Source organism: Pongo abelii, chromosome X (assembly GCF_028885655.2).
Source record: "Pongo abelii isolate AG06213 chromosome X, NHGRI_mPonAbe1-v2.0_pri, whole genome shotgun sequence".
Taxonomy (NCBI): domain Eukaryota; kingdom Metazoa; phylum Chordata; class Mammalia; order Primates; family Hominidae; genus Pongo; species Pongo abelii.
The window spans coordinates 51,658,783-51,675,852 of record NC_072008.2 but is presented as its reverse complement, the minus strand read 5'-3'; the positions used below and the strand labels follow the sequence as shown (position 1 = coordinate 51,675,852).

At 36.7% G+C, this 17,070-nt stretch overlaps 1 long non-coding RNA gene and 1 other non-coding gene across 2 annotated transcripts; both read right to left on the bottom strand.

The window, feature by feature from the left end:
* Nucleotides 1–6,919: 6,919 nt before the first annotated feature.
* On the bottom strand, nucleotides 6,920–16,773 carry LOC134760918 (uncharacterized). The gene is made up of 3 exons (XR_010139034.1): nucleotides 15,479–16,773; nucleotides 8,231–8,366; nucleotides 6,920–7,677 (listed from the first exon to the last, which is right to left on the bottom strand). It is a non-coding gene; the product is annotated as an uncharacterized LOC134760918 (long non-coding RNA).
* Nucleotides 10,597–10,655, bottom strand: LOC112131150 (small nucleolar RNA SNORD43). Its single transcript, XR_002913290.1, has one exon. It is a non-coding gene; the product is annotated as a small nucleolar RNA SNORD43 (small nucleolar RNA).
* Nucleotides 16,774–17,070: the final 297 nt, after the last annotated feature.

The window sequence follows — 17,070 nt, the reverse complement described above, 5'->3', positions numbered from 1 at the left end:
CCTTGTTTGCTGATATGATCTTATATCTAGAAAAACCTGAAGTCTCCACCAGAAAACTGTTAGAACTGATAAATGAATTTAGTAAAGTTGTAGGATACAAAATCAACATACAAAAATCAGTAGCATTTCTATACACCAACGGTGTTCTATCTGAGAACAAAATTAAGAAGGTAATTCCATTTGTAATAGCTACAAAAATTAAAATACCTAGGAATAAATTTAACCAAGGAAGTGAAAGTTCTCTATAAGGAAAACTACAAAACACTGATGAAAAAATTGTAGATGACACAAATACATGGAAAAACATCCCATGCTCATGGATCAGAAGAATTGTTAAAATGACCATACTGCCCAACGCAATCTACAGATTTAATGCAATCCCTGTAAAACTACCAATGACATTCTTCAAATAAATAGAAAAAGTAATCCTAAAATGTATATGGAATAACAAAAGACGCAGAATAGCCAAACCATCCTGAGCAAAAAGAACAAATCCAGAGGAATCAAACAAGCTCAAACAACTCAATAGGGAAAAATCAAATAATCCAATTTAAAAATGGGCAAAGATCTGAATAGACATTTCTCAAAAGAAGATATATTATACAAATGGCCAACAGATATATTGAAAAATGCTCAGTATCACTAATAATCAGAGGAATGCAAATCTAAACTACAATGAGATATCATCTCACTCCAGTTAAAATGGCCTTTATCCAAAGGACAGGCAATAACAAATGCTATTAAGGATGTGGAGAAAGGGAACCCACAAACACTGTTGGTGGAAATGTAAATTAGTATATCCACTATGGAGAACAGTATGCAAGTTCTCAAAAAACTAAAAGTAGAAGTACCACATGATCCAGGAAACCCAGTGCTGGCTATATATTTCTAAAGAAAGGAAATCAATATATCGAAGAGATATCTGCACTCCCTTGTTTACTTTGGCATTCCTCACAATAGCCAAGATATGGAATCAACCTAAGTGTTCATCAGTGAATAACTGGATAAAGAAAATGTTATATATATATATGTATATATATATAACATTTTCTTTATCCAATTATATATATGTGTATATATATATATACATGTATATGTATGTATACACACACACACAACATGGAATATTATTCAGCCATAAAAAAGAATGAAATTCTGTCATTTGCAAGAAGATGGATGGATCTGGAGGACATTATGTTAGGTGAAATAAGACAGGGGTGGAAAGACAAATACCACATGTTCTCACTTATATGTGGGAGCTAAAAATTTTTAAAAAATGAACTCATAGATATAGAGAGTAGATTGATGGTTACCAGAGGCTGAGAAGGGTAGGGGAGAGAGAGAGAGGGAGGGAGGGAGAGAGAGAGAGAGAAAGAGAGAGAGAGAGAATGAATGAGAATAAAGTGAGGGTAGTGCAAAATAACAGACAGAACAAATAAGATCTAGTATTTAGTAGCATAATAGAGTGTCCAGAGTTAACAACAATTTATTGGATATTTTAAAATAATTAAAAAGTGGAATTGGAATGTTCCTAACACAAACGTTAGATGGCTGAGGTAATGGAGACCTCAATTATTCTGATTCAATCATCATACGTTGTATACATGTATCAGAACATTGCATGTACTCCATTATTATATACAATGATTATGCATCCATAATTAAGAATAAATTAAAAAAACAAAGGAGAGAACATGTAGTCTGAACTTAACTAGATTGATTGCTTAACAAAGAAACAACAATCAATATTCTCCAGGCTATTTTAATAGACTTAATGTCTTATGTAGTAAATTCTTATAATTTTCTGTTGCCTTGACATCCATTTTATATATAAGTTTAATTTTCTCATGCCAGAAGCAGGGCTTAGTCACCCTTGGCACAGCTTCCAGTTCTATACCTCCCCTAGTTTCTCAATATATTTGATACCGATATCTGCCTTATACAACTTCCTTCTGTTGACCATCTCCCTAAGGGACAGCTAGATATAAGCTACTTGACTGTCCCCACTAACCCACATACCCTCATGAACTGTGCGGATATGCCACAGTGACCAACTCTCATTCACAGTGTGACCTCCTGGAACTCTTGTATGTTTGCTTTAAATCCACCAATTAAAAGCCCTCTCAGGAAATCTGTTTGGATAACTGCCCTAACCCCAGTAAGAGTACTGGCTGATGAGTCTCAGTCTCTCTCTCTCTCTCTCTCTCTCTCTCTCCAGGTACTCCCTGACCTCAGTGTGTACAGTCTCCACATGTGCCATGGACCCCCAAGACCTATAAGTAGCAGACTCTATTTTCTCCCTGTGTCTCTCCTAATAATTGCACAGGTACTCTCTATCTTCAAGATCCCATATTAAAATACTCACAACAGAATATTAAAAAATTTGCAAATACAAACTCAAACTATACTACATATAAAGGATCAGGAAAATATGATCAATTCCCAAAGAAATAATCAATAGATACCAATTATAGTATGACCAAAATGTTGGAATTATCAAAGGCTTTAAAGTAGCTGGTATATCTATGTTCCATGAGGTAAAAATAAACACATTTGAAATGAATGAAAAAGTAGATATCTACAGAATAAAAACTATTTAAAAATATAAAATTAAGAACAGAAAAACATATTAATGTGTATGAAACATTCACTGGATGGACCTAACAACAGAAAGTAAATGACAAAGGAAAGAATCAGTAAACTTGAAGAAAGATCAATGGGAATTACCCAAATTAGTGTTCTGTGAGGCAATATTAAAAGTCTTAAGATTTGTGTCTTTCAAAATACTGAAAGAATTAAGAGTTTGGTGCAGAAAAAATAAAGAAGTGATTACTAAGGTGAGACTTCTTGAATGACAGAGGAAGGAGCTCAGATTACCCTCTACCGAGCAAACCAACTATTTAACTGGCAAAAGTTATTAAAAAGCAATCATTGGAAGCCTATGGAAATTAACCTGAGGACATGTGACAAATGGAGAAACATTTATTCAAGAAAACTTAACTAAATCTTGGTAAGAAGAGTAACAGTTTGTTTGATTACTCTCCACCTCCAGCTCCATGTTATGGAAGCTCAGCTCCAGGCATGTGCAGCCAAAAAACAGGGGCTCCCTCTCCCTCCAGCTCCCAGCCTGGGGCTATGGTTTCACAGTAAGAAGGGCAAGCTGCCAGTATTATTCCTCTCTCTAAGCCACATCAGATGGAAGCTCTATTCCAGGCAGTAGCTGCTGAGAGGACTAAAGTTCCCTTCTTTCACTCAGCCTCAATTTATATGGTAAAAGCTCGAATTCAGATGCAACAGGCGAAGAACACTGGGGCACTGGTTGCCTCTGACCCACATCCCTCCATTCCTCTATAAAGCAAAGGTTCCATGGCTGGCAGGGCAAGCCAGGAAGATCAGGGGCTGCCATCCTTGTCCAGTGCTCATTTGTAGAGTGGGGGTTATTTCTTGGAAAATCAGATTCCTGTTCCCAACTCCAGGGCACTGGTGAATATACTAAAAACCACTGAATTGTACACTTTAAAAGACGGACTACTATGTTATGAGAATTTTATATCAGAAGAAGAAAAAACTCTCAATCCAAGAGAAATCAGAGAAAAAGGGAAAAGGAAACAAATAACAGATTGGATAAATAGCTAACAAATACCAAGACGGTAGATTTAAATCCAGCCATATCAGCAATCACTTTAAATTGTGAATTAGTTAATCACTCTAGTTAATAGGTAGTGACTATCAGATAGGGGAAAAAATCCAAGGTATATCTGTCCCACTTTAAATACTAAACCATAAATTGCTTAAAGAGAGAAGTTTGGAAAAGACAGCACTCATCAAAAGAACGCTAGAGTGGCTACATTATTAACCCAACAAAGTATATGTCACAGCAAGAACAAAGAGAGTCGCCTGGTCACTTCACAATAACAAAGTGGTCAATACATTAAAACAACATAAAATCCTAAATATGTATGTACTTAGTAACAGAGCTGCAAAATAAATTAAGAAAAGATGATAGAACTAAAAGGACAAATAGAAATTTTCACAAGTATGTCTAAGATTTCAATACTACTTTCTCAATAATTTATAAAACAAGGAATAGGCCGGGCACGGTGGCTCATGCCTGTAATCCCAGCACTTTGGGAGGCAGAGGTGGGCGAATCACCTGAGGTCAGGAGTTCGAGACCAGCCTGGACAACATGGTGAAACCTCATCTCTACTAAAAATACAAAAATTAGCTGGGCATGGTGGTGGGCACCTGTAATCCCAGCTACTTGGGAGACTGAGGCAGGAGAATCACTTGAACGAACCCAGGAGGCGGAGGTTGCAGTGAGCCGAGATCGTGCCACTTCACTCCAGCCTGGGTGACACAGAAAGACTCCGTCTCAAACAAACAAACAAAACAAAACAAAACAAAAAAAGGAAATAAAAAATCACTATGACTACAGAATACTTGAACAACACCATCAAGGCATTTATAAAACATTCCACCCCACCACAGAAGAATGTATCTTTTCAATTACACAAATAATTTACCAAGGTAGACCATATCCTGGACCATAAAATAAGTCTCAATAAATTCAAATGCATGTCATAAAAAGTATGTCATCTGACTATAGCGGAATTAAAATAGGAATCAATACTAGAAAGTTATGTGTAAAATCTCCAAATATTTGGAAACTAAATAAGACAGTTCTAGGCAATCAGAGTTTAACAAGAAATCAAAAGAAAAATCAGAAGACATTTTGAACTAAATGAAAACACTTTCTTTCAAAATTGATGGGGTTTAGTAAAGCCTTACTTAGGGAAAATTTTATAGCAATAAAACCTAATATTAGAAAAGAACAAAAGCTGAAATTGATGGTCTCAGTTTCCACCTTAAAATACAAGAGAATAAGACAGCAAATGAAATCCAAATTAAGCATTTTAAAGAGTAAAGACCAAATCAAAGATCACTGACATAAGATGCAATAACACAGTAGAGGTAAAACAGTTTTTAAAAAGTTTTACTATTTAAACTATTTTGCCCCTTCTATATTATTGCACTTTATTTCATTGATTTTTGTTTTGATCTTTATTCATTATTCTTTAAACTGTTAAAAAAAAAGCTTGTAAAAAAACAGTAAAAAAAAAAAAAGTTAAAAAAACAGTAAAAAAAAAAGTCAATGAAACAGTAAAAAAAAAAAAAAATTAGTGAAATTTAAAAATAGTTATTTGAGGGCTGGGCACAGTGGCTCACGCCTGTAATCCCAGCACTTTAGGAGGCCGAGGTGGGCAGATAGCTTGAGCTCAAGAGTTCAAGATCAGCCTGGGCAGCATGGTGAATCCCTGTTTCTACAAAAAAAATAATAATAATAATAATTAGCCAGGTGTGGTGGTGTGTGCCTGTAGTCCCAGCTACACAAGAGGCTGAGGTGGATGAATCACCTGAGCCAGGGAGGTCGATGATGCAGTGAGCCATGATCATGCCACTGCACTCTAGCCTGGGCAACAACAAAGTGAGACCCTGTCTCAAAAAAACATTTTCTTTGAGAAGATCAATAAAATTCACAAACCTCCCATCACAAATTATTAATATCAGGAATAAAAGAGGAAACATCACCAGAGGTTCTACAGATTTTTAAATGATTAAAAGGGAATATTAAGAACAACTTAATGCTAATGAATTAGACAATCTTTAAGAAATGTGCAAATTCTTTGAAAGTCTTACACTATCCAAGCTTACTCAAGAAGAAATACAGAATCTGAACAACCCTATATCTATTTAAAAAACTGATGCTGTAGTTAAAAACGTTCTCACAGGGAAAACTCCAGGACCAGATGATTTTAGTATTGCATTTTACCAAACATTTATGGAAGAAATAATAACAATTCTATGCAAATTCCTTCAGAAAATTTAATAGGAAGTATTATTTCCCAACACATTACATAATGCCAGCATTGCTCTTACAGAAAACCAAAGATATTAAAAGAAAGAACTGCCAGACACATCCATCATGAACACAGATGCAAACATTTAAAAATATTTAACAAATCAAATAATGTAATATTAAAATAGGATTACACAACTCAGAGTACTAACCACAATATGACCACAGCCATCCTCTTCAATAAATAGTACTGGGAAAATCTGATATTCACATGCAGAAGAATGAAAATGGACTCTTATCTCACTCCTTACAGAAGAATCAACTCAAAATGGATTAAAGACTTAAATGTAAGACATGACACTGTAAAACTACTAGAAGAAAACATAGGGAAAAAGCTCCATGACAATAGTATAGGAAGAGATTTTTTTGTGTGTATGACCCCAGAAGCACAGTCAATGAAAGCAAAAACAGAAAAATGAAATTGCATCAAACTAAAAACTTCTGCACAACAAAACAAACAACAACACAGTAAAGAGACAATCCACAGATAAGGACAAAATACTTGCAAATCATATATCAGATAAGGGGCTAATATCCAAAATATAAAAGGAACTCAAACTACTCAATAACAAGAAAACAAATAGCCCTATTTAAAAATGGGCAAAGGACTCGAATTAATGTTTTGCAAAAGAAGACATACATACCGTCTCTACACACACACACACACAAACACACACACACACACACACACACACACACAAGCCAGGCATGGTGGCTCGTGCCTGTAATCCCAGCACTTTGGGAAGCTGAGGTGAGAGGATCACTTGAGGCCAGAAGTTTAAGACCAGCCTGAGCAATATAGCAAGACCCCATCTCTAAATTTTTTTTAAATTAGCCAGGCATGGTAGCATGTGCCTGTAGTCCCAGCTGCTTGGGAGGCTGAAGTGGGAGGATTGCTTGAGCCCAGGAATTGGAGGTTGCAGTGAGCTATAATTGTGTCACTACACTTCAGCCTGGGTGACAGAGCAAGACACTGTCTCAAAAAAAAAAAGTAAAAAATGTAAAAAGACATATGAATGACCAACAGATATACAAAAAAGTGCTCAACATCTCTAATCATCAGAGAAATGTAAATGAAGACCACAATGATCTATCATCTCACACCTGTTAGACTGGATATAATAAAAAAGATGAAAGATAACAAATGTTGGTGAAGATGTAGAAAAAAGGGAACCCTTGTACACAGTTGGTGGTATTGTAAGTTAGTACAGCCATTTTTGAAAACAGTATGGAAATCCCTCAGAAAACTAAAAATATAATTACCATATGATCCAGCAATCCCACTTGTGGGTATATATCCAAAGGAATTGAAATCAGTATGTTGAAGGGATATTAGCACTCCCATACTCATCGCAGCATTATTCACTATAGCCAAGATATGGAAACAACAGAAGTGCCCATCAACCAATGAATGGATTAAATAAATGTGATATACATACACACAATAAAATACTAAAAAAGCAAGAAATGCTGTCATTTGTGATAACATAGATGGACCTAGAGGACAGTATGCTAAGTGAAATAAGCCAGGCACTAAGAGATAAATACGTATGATCTCACTTATAAGTACAATCTAAAAAAATGGGAACTCATATAAGAATCTAAAAAAATGGGAACTCATATAAGAATACGCATGATCTCACTTATATGTAGAATCTAAAAAAATGGGAACTCATATAAGAATAGAGTAGTATGGTAGTTACCAGAGGCTGGAAGGGAGGCTGTGGATACTGGGGTGCAGATGAGGGGTAAAGCGGAGCTGTTGGTCAAAGGACACAAAGTTTTAGTTGCACAGGAAGAATAGCTACTGTTGATCTATTATACAGTGTGGTGAGTACAGTTAGTAATTATGTATTGTATATTACAAAATGGCTAAAAGAACAAATTTGGAATGTTCTCACCACAAATAAATGATGTGTTTAAGATTATGGGTACATTATTTAGCCTGATTTAATCATTCCATAAAGTTTAGTATCAAAACATCATATTATGCACCATAAATATATACAATTATTATCTGTCAATTAAATATAAAATAAAACTTTAAAAAACCCACTACATCAAATTACAATTAAGATATGAAGATAAAAGATTCATCAGTATATAGAGAGACAAAAAGCATTTGACAAAAATCCAACATCCATTCCTAAAAAGAGCTGTCTGAAAACTAAAAGTAGAGAAAACACCCTCAAACTCATAAAGGGCTGCTGCAAAAACACACAGCTGATACCTGCTGTGAGTCTATCTAGTCCTGTGCAGGAATCCTAATGGAAGGGCAGTGGCCAATTGAGCAACTAGAGCCATTTACTTACGAAAGGCACTCAGGTACTGTTGCATTTGAATCAAAGTCTCTTGGGTTAAGTTGGTTCTGGTTTCCAGCTGGAGTGAATTTAAAGTCTTAAAAGTATTGGGTCAACATGATACTGGTGGGTAGTCTCTTGCGGGCATCTATTAAAACAGGATAGAAATATTTTAAACAGGAGTCAAATGCTTAGCCCAAATATGAGAGGATTATTAAGACTTGTAGGGTAGGACATAGGGATCTGGCGGGGAGCCAGCTGAAAATATTTGGAAATCAGAAATTTGGTCCAGTAAGCCATCCAGGAGGCTTTGTGAAGATGTTCCTTTCAGAGATTTGACCAGCTTTAGGATCTTAGATGTTTCTAATTCAACCTGACTGAAAGTATTTACCCAGGTGCAGTAGGAAGTGTTAGTAACAGCACAAACACCATCTTGTACAGCAAGGTAATAGTCTAAAGTAATGCAGTTGCCTAGGGCCATACAAGCAAAGAAGTCTAGGGACCTCTGTTACACCCTGATGGTCCAGTTAGTGGTGTAGGCAATTCTGTTAACAGTGGAGTAAAGGTTTCTGATCATATATTCATCCCAAGCAGGGCCTAGTCCAAATCAGAACTCTAGAAGCCTTCCTCATCCAGCTCCTTCATTGGGATTACCTCCTCTGGGTAAATGGCATCCTTGGGAATGTCTACCATTATCATCTTCATAATCTGAGGGGTTATCATTGGTGTTGAATTATGCCGGAAGACTCTCAGGTAGCTTTCGGAGATCAGGGTAGGTAGCATTAGCGAGGCTAACTGAACAGATAGAAACTTAGGTAAAAGCCATTTCTGTGACAAAATCTCCTGGCAAAGACAGCTCAAGCTTATAACTTACTTCCTCTTTTTGGGACAAGGAAATATAGGCATGGCAAGTTTCTAAAAAGTCTCTTCCCATGAGATGTATGTGGGACAATGAGACAAACAAAAGGCAATGACTGAGAGTGAGGGGCCCAAGCTGGAAGGGGATAGGTAGAGATTTAAGAACCATCATAGGTTGGTTGGCTACCCCAACCATCTGGATGAATTCAGAACTCCAGGGAGGGGATGTGGAAAGTGTGTCAAAATTAAGGATAGACAGAGTAGTTCCTGCGTCAACCAGAGCTCTGACTGGTTCATCTCCAATTTTAATACCTAATTAATTAATACCTGGTTAGTTTTAAGTAGGGGAGATGTCCCTTTAATGTCCCCAGAGTATGTGTAATTTTGCTTGGGGGAAGAGGGCTGGGATACTTTATCAGGATTAGTTGTAGCCAAATATTAGAGAAATTAGGATAATTCAGGATCTAGTGCAGTCTGCAGGTAGGTAAGAACTTAAAAACAATGCACAGGGCTACAATCTAATAACAGGTGTACTTTAGTTTTTCTTCAGAAACATAACTTTTTATCTCCACATTGATCATATAGGAATCCTAGATTTAAAAACCTGTTGAGGCTAGAAAACCAAAATGTTACTTAAAATCTTAAGGTTTTTGGGCCCTCCAGGAAGTGACAATATCTGAAGCCAGGTATTTTATGCATATTCATAAATATGACATTTCAGTCAAAACCTTGATAACATAACCATTGTTTCCAATTATATCCTGCTTATAAAGAGAGAGCAAATTTTTACTGAGCTTATATAAATAAAAATAAGAATATTTATGACTAGTTTCTGAATTTTTGAGAAATCGATTAGGGAGAAAAAGCAAATGCTCCCACCTTTTCATAAAAAAAGATACTTTTCCAAATTATTGCAGACTATAGATAGCTTATGAAAGAAAGTTTTATTAAATCGGGAGAACAAAACATTTAAGGAAAAAACAATGTTTTCAATAAGTCATGAAAACAACAGCCTTGTCAATTACTTAATTTTATATAAACTATTTTGTTTTACTCAATCTTTTTTCCCCGTAGGGAAAAAATATCACCATTAGCATCCAAACTAAAGCAGCCCTTACTCTCTAGTTCCCAGTTGCCTAAGTTCTAAATATTCTCAGCAGTACTCAATCTTGACCAGACACCCAGCAAGCCAAGTAAAGGGGTAATTATCTTTTCTAGGCTCACACACGTCAAGAATGCTTTTGTACTCAACAAAATTTACACTAAACCTTATTTGAAATCCTTTCAACTTGTAAGAAAACTAGCCATCCACTTTTTTCTAACACGAGACAAAAACACACCAAGTAGTGGCATTAAAAATTGCTTAACAGATAGCCTTATGTGCCAATTGGCAATACTTTGACCACTAAAGGGACTCCTGGGACAAATGCTGGGTAGCAGCTAAAAGTGCTATAGGCTTCCTCCAGCTCCCAGACAGGAGCTACACGGACACATGTTGGCCATGAGAACGCGACAGAGCCAAATCAGAACATGACAATCAGCAGTTTTTGTCCACCCATCAATAATTTCATCATCCGTTGTTTTACTTGATCTTGATTAGCAATTCCATGAAAAGCAATTTTGGACTACAGCTGATTGCAACTGCTTCCAGAGAAGAATTAAAACATTAACCGTGGATGACAAAAACCCAGAACAGTCATGGTCAAAAATCTGATGAGAGTTTACAATTGACAAGGAAATTGAGCCACCTCTACTATACGCAGCATTTTAAGATAACAACCAGAATTATAATTGACATCTTCACATCAGGACCATCAGACTTTTACAAGTTTCATGTAATTTTTTGGACTACTCATATTAATAATATCCAGATTTATGACTGATAACATATTAGATTTGTATGAACCTGTAGTTTTGAAATATATTTTAATAATATACCCATAAGTGTAACTGAGAAAGGATCCAGAATCACTTATCAATTAACAATGTTTCCCATACAATTTACCACGTAAGCCTAATCATTTAATATTTCCATAAGATGAGAAACACATTCTTTTATGCTCTTCAAGGCCCAACTAGAAAATCCCAAAGTTAGCTTTAGGTCAAAAAGACTTAGGATTTTGATCCTGTGGATACCTGCCAAAGATGTCAAAAGGTTCAAAGTCCTTGATTAAACAGAATCACAGATGACTGTAAAATAATATTTATTCTCTTAACCAGAGTGATAACCAAAAGACTTTAAAAGCAATACAGAATGCTATTTGGATGTAGAAACCCGAACTTTTCTGAAGGTTAGTTTTCCAACATAATCAAAAACCTAATAAAGACATGAAGCACAGGAAATTATCTTGGTAAAACACAGAATCTTTGTTTCCTAGGCCAGTTACCAAAAAGGCAAAGAAAAGAAAACCTCCTCCAGTGTGTTGCTTCTTATGGAAAGCCCATTTAGATAACCTGGAAGTTAAACCTGATGAAAAGGGTACATGAATTTAATCAGACACAGGAAAAGTGTGTCCAGGATTATGGGTGTACACTATATTAAAGAGGGATGGAAACAAGAAAACTAGTACCTTGAGCAGAGGGGAATACATGGTTTTTAGTGACAGCATGGGAAATTTCCTGGTTACATGGAACAATTCAGAAACATCAAGAGAAGTCAAAAGTACAGAATCAAGTTGTACTGAAGGAAACATCGTCTTTCTAGACTTTCAAGATAAACATTTTAGCATCAGGCCATAACATTGGTGTTAGAACTGGAGAAAAAATTAAAGGAGGTGATGAAAAGGTTGAAGGAGAGGATTATTACCCCAGCCAAGCAAAACGATATAGCTTTTCAAGGGTAAAAAGGACAGCTGCATTTCTAACCTGAAACTAGGAAAATTAGGTAGATCTAAGAAAGAAATGTGGCATAAATAAAAACTGTTTATAGTTTGCAGGATGGCTGTTAAGGGAAGAGATTTTGGAATTAAAAATAAAAACATCCTGCAACTTTACTAAGAGCAAATCAATATTTTAAGAAAATCTTGTTCTAACACAGGGGATTAGATTTTAAAATTCTGGATCAGTGCATTTCTAAACATCAAAGCTCAATCTTTAGAAAGACCAATAAAAATTTTCTTTTCAATTGTAGCCAACCTGATCACACAGAAAATTCCTTTTATAAACTTTCTTTTCATAAACCTATTATAACGTGCTTAGACAATTTGTAACATGTTTCGATTTTCTGCTTTCTCCTATACTTCCTCTTTCTTAAATAACCAGTCACTTTATTCTAGGACAAAAATTTACCACAAAAGATTATTTCTTATACAGAATGATTCTCTTTTCTCTTCAATCTATCTTACCAAAAATACATCCTACTTTCCTCATATACTTGCATACAGACTATATTTCTCATCTGTTTAATCACACACATTAATTAAAATGTTAACTCTTAGTAACCCTAATCTTCAGTGAAAACCTGAGACTTAAGCAATTTTTAACTGCCAATCATGTACCAACAATCCATGAATACACATTTTACAATTTCCAGAAACATAGGCTAACAGAATATCTTTTTAATACGGAACAGGGGCCGGGCGCAGTGGCTCACGCCTGTAATCCCAGCACTTTGGGAGGCCGAGGCGGGCCGATCACGAGGTCAGGAGATGGAGATCATCCTGGCTAACACGGTGAAACCCCGTCTCTACTAAAAAATACAAAAAAAATTAGCCAGGCGTGGTGGCGGGTGCCTGTAGTCCCAGCTACTAGGGAGGCAGAGGCAGGAGAATGGCGTGAACCCGGGAGGCGGAGCTTGCAGTGAGCCAAGATTGCGCCACTGCACTCCAGCCTGGGTGACAGAGCGAGACTCCTTCTCAAAAAAAAAAAAAAAATATATATATATATATATATACGGAACAGGACATATTTACCAACAGACTCAAATGACTTTTGTTTCTTTCAAATAAGAAGCCAAAAACATATGAGCCTGAACTCATATTCAGTAACCAATGTCTCAGAATTACATCTTATCTGGAAATGATCTAATTCAATTCAATGAACGTCCTCCCAAGTAAACATATTATGAAACATAACCATTTTCAAAAGTTCATTTACAAACTTTTATCCCATTTACATCCATTCAATTCATTCACTCTTAACAATTACATCTAGAAGACTTCATGAGACACTAGAAAAATCTCGCCACCAGCGCAAACACAATTTTCGGTCAACAATTTTACATTACTATATGCCAGATAAGTATAAAAGAGCCCTAAATTTAAATATATACGTATTTTTCTAATGACTCAGAAGACATAGCCATTGCCACCAAACCAACAATATTAGACCAGTCCCATCCACCAAAAGATTGCTGTCACATGAACTTGAAAAACATTTGCATTTATTTGCTTAATTTACGAGTATTCATTTATTTATAAGCCAGTTTGGTTCTGTAGACAATATACAGATATATACATATACACACACACACACAAAGAAAATACAGACAGACAAAAAAGATCTTGTAGCTTTAATCATAAGCCTGTAGCTATGAGTCAGGTAAAACTAATAGTTTAAAGAACAGTTAGATTCAAACTATTTCTCTGTAAACGGAATAAACTGACATTCGTCTGTCCCACATGGCTGATGCCTTTACCGAATTTTAGAGAACAGGGCAACAAATTTACATTTCGAAGCACAGAAAATTTAGGCTTTTTCAAGTAGTTTGGGTGTTTTAGAGGAAGACTGAAATGGATACCAAGGTAACATAAAATCATGGGAATTTATCACAGAATTTTACAAGAAAACATACATATGAGTCTAGAGAAAATGTAATCCCTTCAAAATCAAAGAGTAGAAGAGGAAGGAGAGAGTGAAAGATAAAGCAGAGGTGGGAAAAAAGGTGCAGAAGACAGGCCGAGTGGCAGGCAAGGGGAGGCTAGTGGAAGAAGGTTCTTCCAGAGGGGGCTTCTTTTTTCCAGCTTTAGTTTCAGTCTGACAAGCGCTTCTCTCTATTTCATTAAGGCACTCACTCAATTGGGAATTATTTTCCCTAAGAGAGGCAATGGTAGCCCTTTGATTCCATTTAGAACTTTCAAAATACCAGTTGAAAAAAAGGTTTCCCATTGTCTCTGGAATGTTCCATGTTTTCTTTCTTCTAATTGTGCCTGCACATAGTCAGGTTTTGGAATTTCAAAGAAGCCCCATTTGGCCAATAAAGTTAAAGATTGTCTTGCATAATTTTTGTCCAGACACCTGGCCAATTACAATTCCCTGGACCATAATTTTTGCTCGTAAATCAAGCTGGAGTGCCAGAAGGCAGCTGATCAGGGAAAAACTTAAAATATGGGTTACCCATTGCACTGACGTGACGAATGCCTCTCTTTCATTGCCCGTAGCATAAGCATCCCCAGAAAACCTTATAGACCAGCTGAGTTGGGCTGGGAAGGACCCCTTATTGAGGCGGGAAATTAAAGAAAAAGAAAATTAAAAAGAAAGAGAAATAAGTTGTCCTGTATTAGGCGACTTGTCCCAGAGGCAGCAACAGGCACAGCCCAGACCCAGGAAAAGTCTTGATAGTATTAACTAATGTGCTCTGGAGACTCTCCCAGCACTCCCTCAACGTAAGGAGAAGAAAAACAAATTTTCCTTTGTTTCATGAAATGAGTTTATAGATTCTTGTTCTCTGTAACTAGTGACTTCAAGTACTCTGTTTTATTTAAGAGGTACAATGAAGATCATGAGAAGCCTGAGTAGGCCTGAACTACAGCTGCTTGGGCACCATAGTGAAGGTTATGGGATAAGCCCATGCCCAGGCAAACCTAGATAACGAACATCTGGGTTGCTGGGCAACGGTCATGTGCAATCCTGCCTTTGTTCTGCCTCTGTATCCCTGCTTTCACGCCACTGTAAGCTTGCTTCCGGCTAGCCCACCCCCTTTTGTAAAATGTGTATAAAAGTCAGATACTGTCTTTGTTCTGGGCCCAGTCTTTTGGATGTGAGTCAGCTGGGCCTGAGTGCACTCAATAAAGATTCTCCTGTTTCAACCCGAGGTCTCTCTCATCCTCCTGAGTCCCACAACACTCTAAACCTGGGGTGACTGGGAGGACCACCTCTGGGATCCAGATGGAGGGAACTGGCTGAGACTTGGAAGGCCCTCCACTAAGCCTGGGGCCAACAGGGAATGCCCCCTCCAGAGTCCAGATAGGGGGAACTGGCTGGGAAGGCCACCCTCCCAAGCCTCCCACCCCCCATCCCAGCCAGGAGACAAAAGGAAGGTCTCCTCTGGGGTCTGGATGGAGGGAACCTACAGGAAAGGAATAAAGTCTCTGAGACCTTAAACAAAGGGTAGGACGTCCGAATTTGAGAGAAATTACCCCAGCCTATCCCTGAAGCCCTGGCACCAGTAAGAATACAACTGACCTCAGGAGGCTCTTGCGGGCACTTATACCTTGTCTCAGACGGCACTGGGAGTAGTTGGGGATGGCTTCAAATCCTGTTTCTGACACTAAGAATGTAAACAGAAGTTCTCTGAAAAGGAATTTGGAGGAAAGACTTAACAGTTTGCAAACAGACACAGCCTTCTGTGTAAAACGAAAGTGTATTCCAGAGAACAAAGAGATGGTTTGGCTTTCATAGAGAAAGTTCCTACTCACGTTCCCAGTCAAGACCTTTTATACAAATGAAGAATTCAGACTTGCTTGGTTCTGATTGGTGAACACAGCTGAGCTCTGACTGGTTGATACAACTGAGCTCTCATTGGCTAAGGCAGGTTGGCTCTGATTGGTTGGTTCAGGTGAGCTCTGAAAGCCCCAAAGGTAAACAAAGGCTTGAGTTTTCCAGGAAACTCAGAGTACCTGTGTGATCTCTAGTCAGCAAATGGCCGCTTGGCTGTATTTTAAATTTAGGTCCTGTTAGCCACTCAAAATCCATCTTGAAGGACTGGCTGTTTTAGGTTCATGTTTGTTTGCACACTTCACAAATGAAAATATGTTACTGACAAGTACATAAAAAAGACAAACGTTATTTGTTATTAAGGAAATGCAAACTAAAACCACAATGTGCTACCATTACACAGTTAGAATGTGAAAATTTATAAACACAAATGATATTAAGGTTTGGCAAGGATGTAAGGGAACAGGAACCCTCACATAGTGGTGGTGGGAGTGTAAAATGATACCACCACTTTGAAAAATATTTGGAGGTTTCTTACAAAATTAAACATATGCCTATCATGTTTATCTCCTAGGTCATTCATCACCTAGGTATTGACTCATGAAAAGGAAAAGCATATGTCCTTACAAATACATACAAAAATATTCATAGTAGTTTGTAATAGTCAAAAATTAAACAGAAACCAAATGTCCTTCAACAGGTAAATGATTAAATAAATCTTGGTATATACAAATACTGCCACTCATTGATTAAAACGGTATAATGTATCGACATATGCAACAACATGGATGTATCTCAAAATAAGTATGCTGAGTGAAAGAAGCCAGAGCATAAAAGTATACATACTGTATGATTCCATTTATATAAAACTTTAGAAAATGCAAATTAATCTGTAGTGACAGACTGCTGATAATTGATTGCCTACGGACAGGGTAAGGGTATAGGAAAAGAGGAAGGGATTACAGTTAAGCAGGAGAAAACTTTTGGAGTTTGATGAATATATTGATTATCTTGATTGTGGTGATGGTTCATGGTTTTCATATATATACATATATCAAAACATATCAAATTTGTGTACTTTAAATATATGTGGCTTATTATATCTCAAATTATACTTAATAAATCTCGAGATTTTTTAGTAGAAATGGATAAGCTGGCTCTAAAATTCTTATAGAATTATAAAAGAGCTGAAATTGCCAGAACAGCCTTGAAAAGGAAGAAACTGTTTTTCTGACTTATTGTAAAGTAACAGTTATCAAGATAGTGTGGTACTGACTCTTTGAAATTCAATGTAATAGAATAGAGTCCAGAAATGTCAGCACATATATGGTCAATTGATT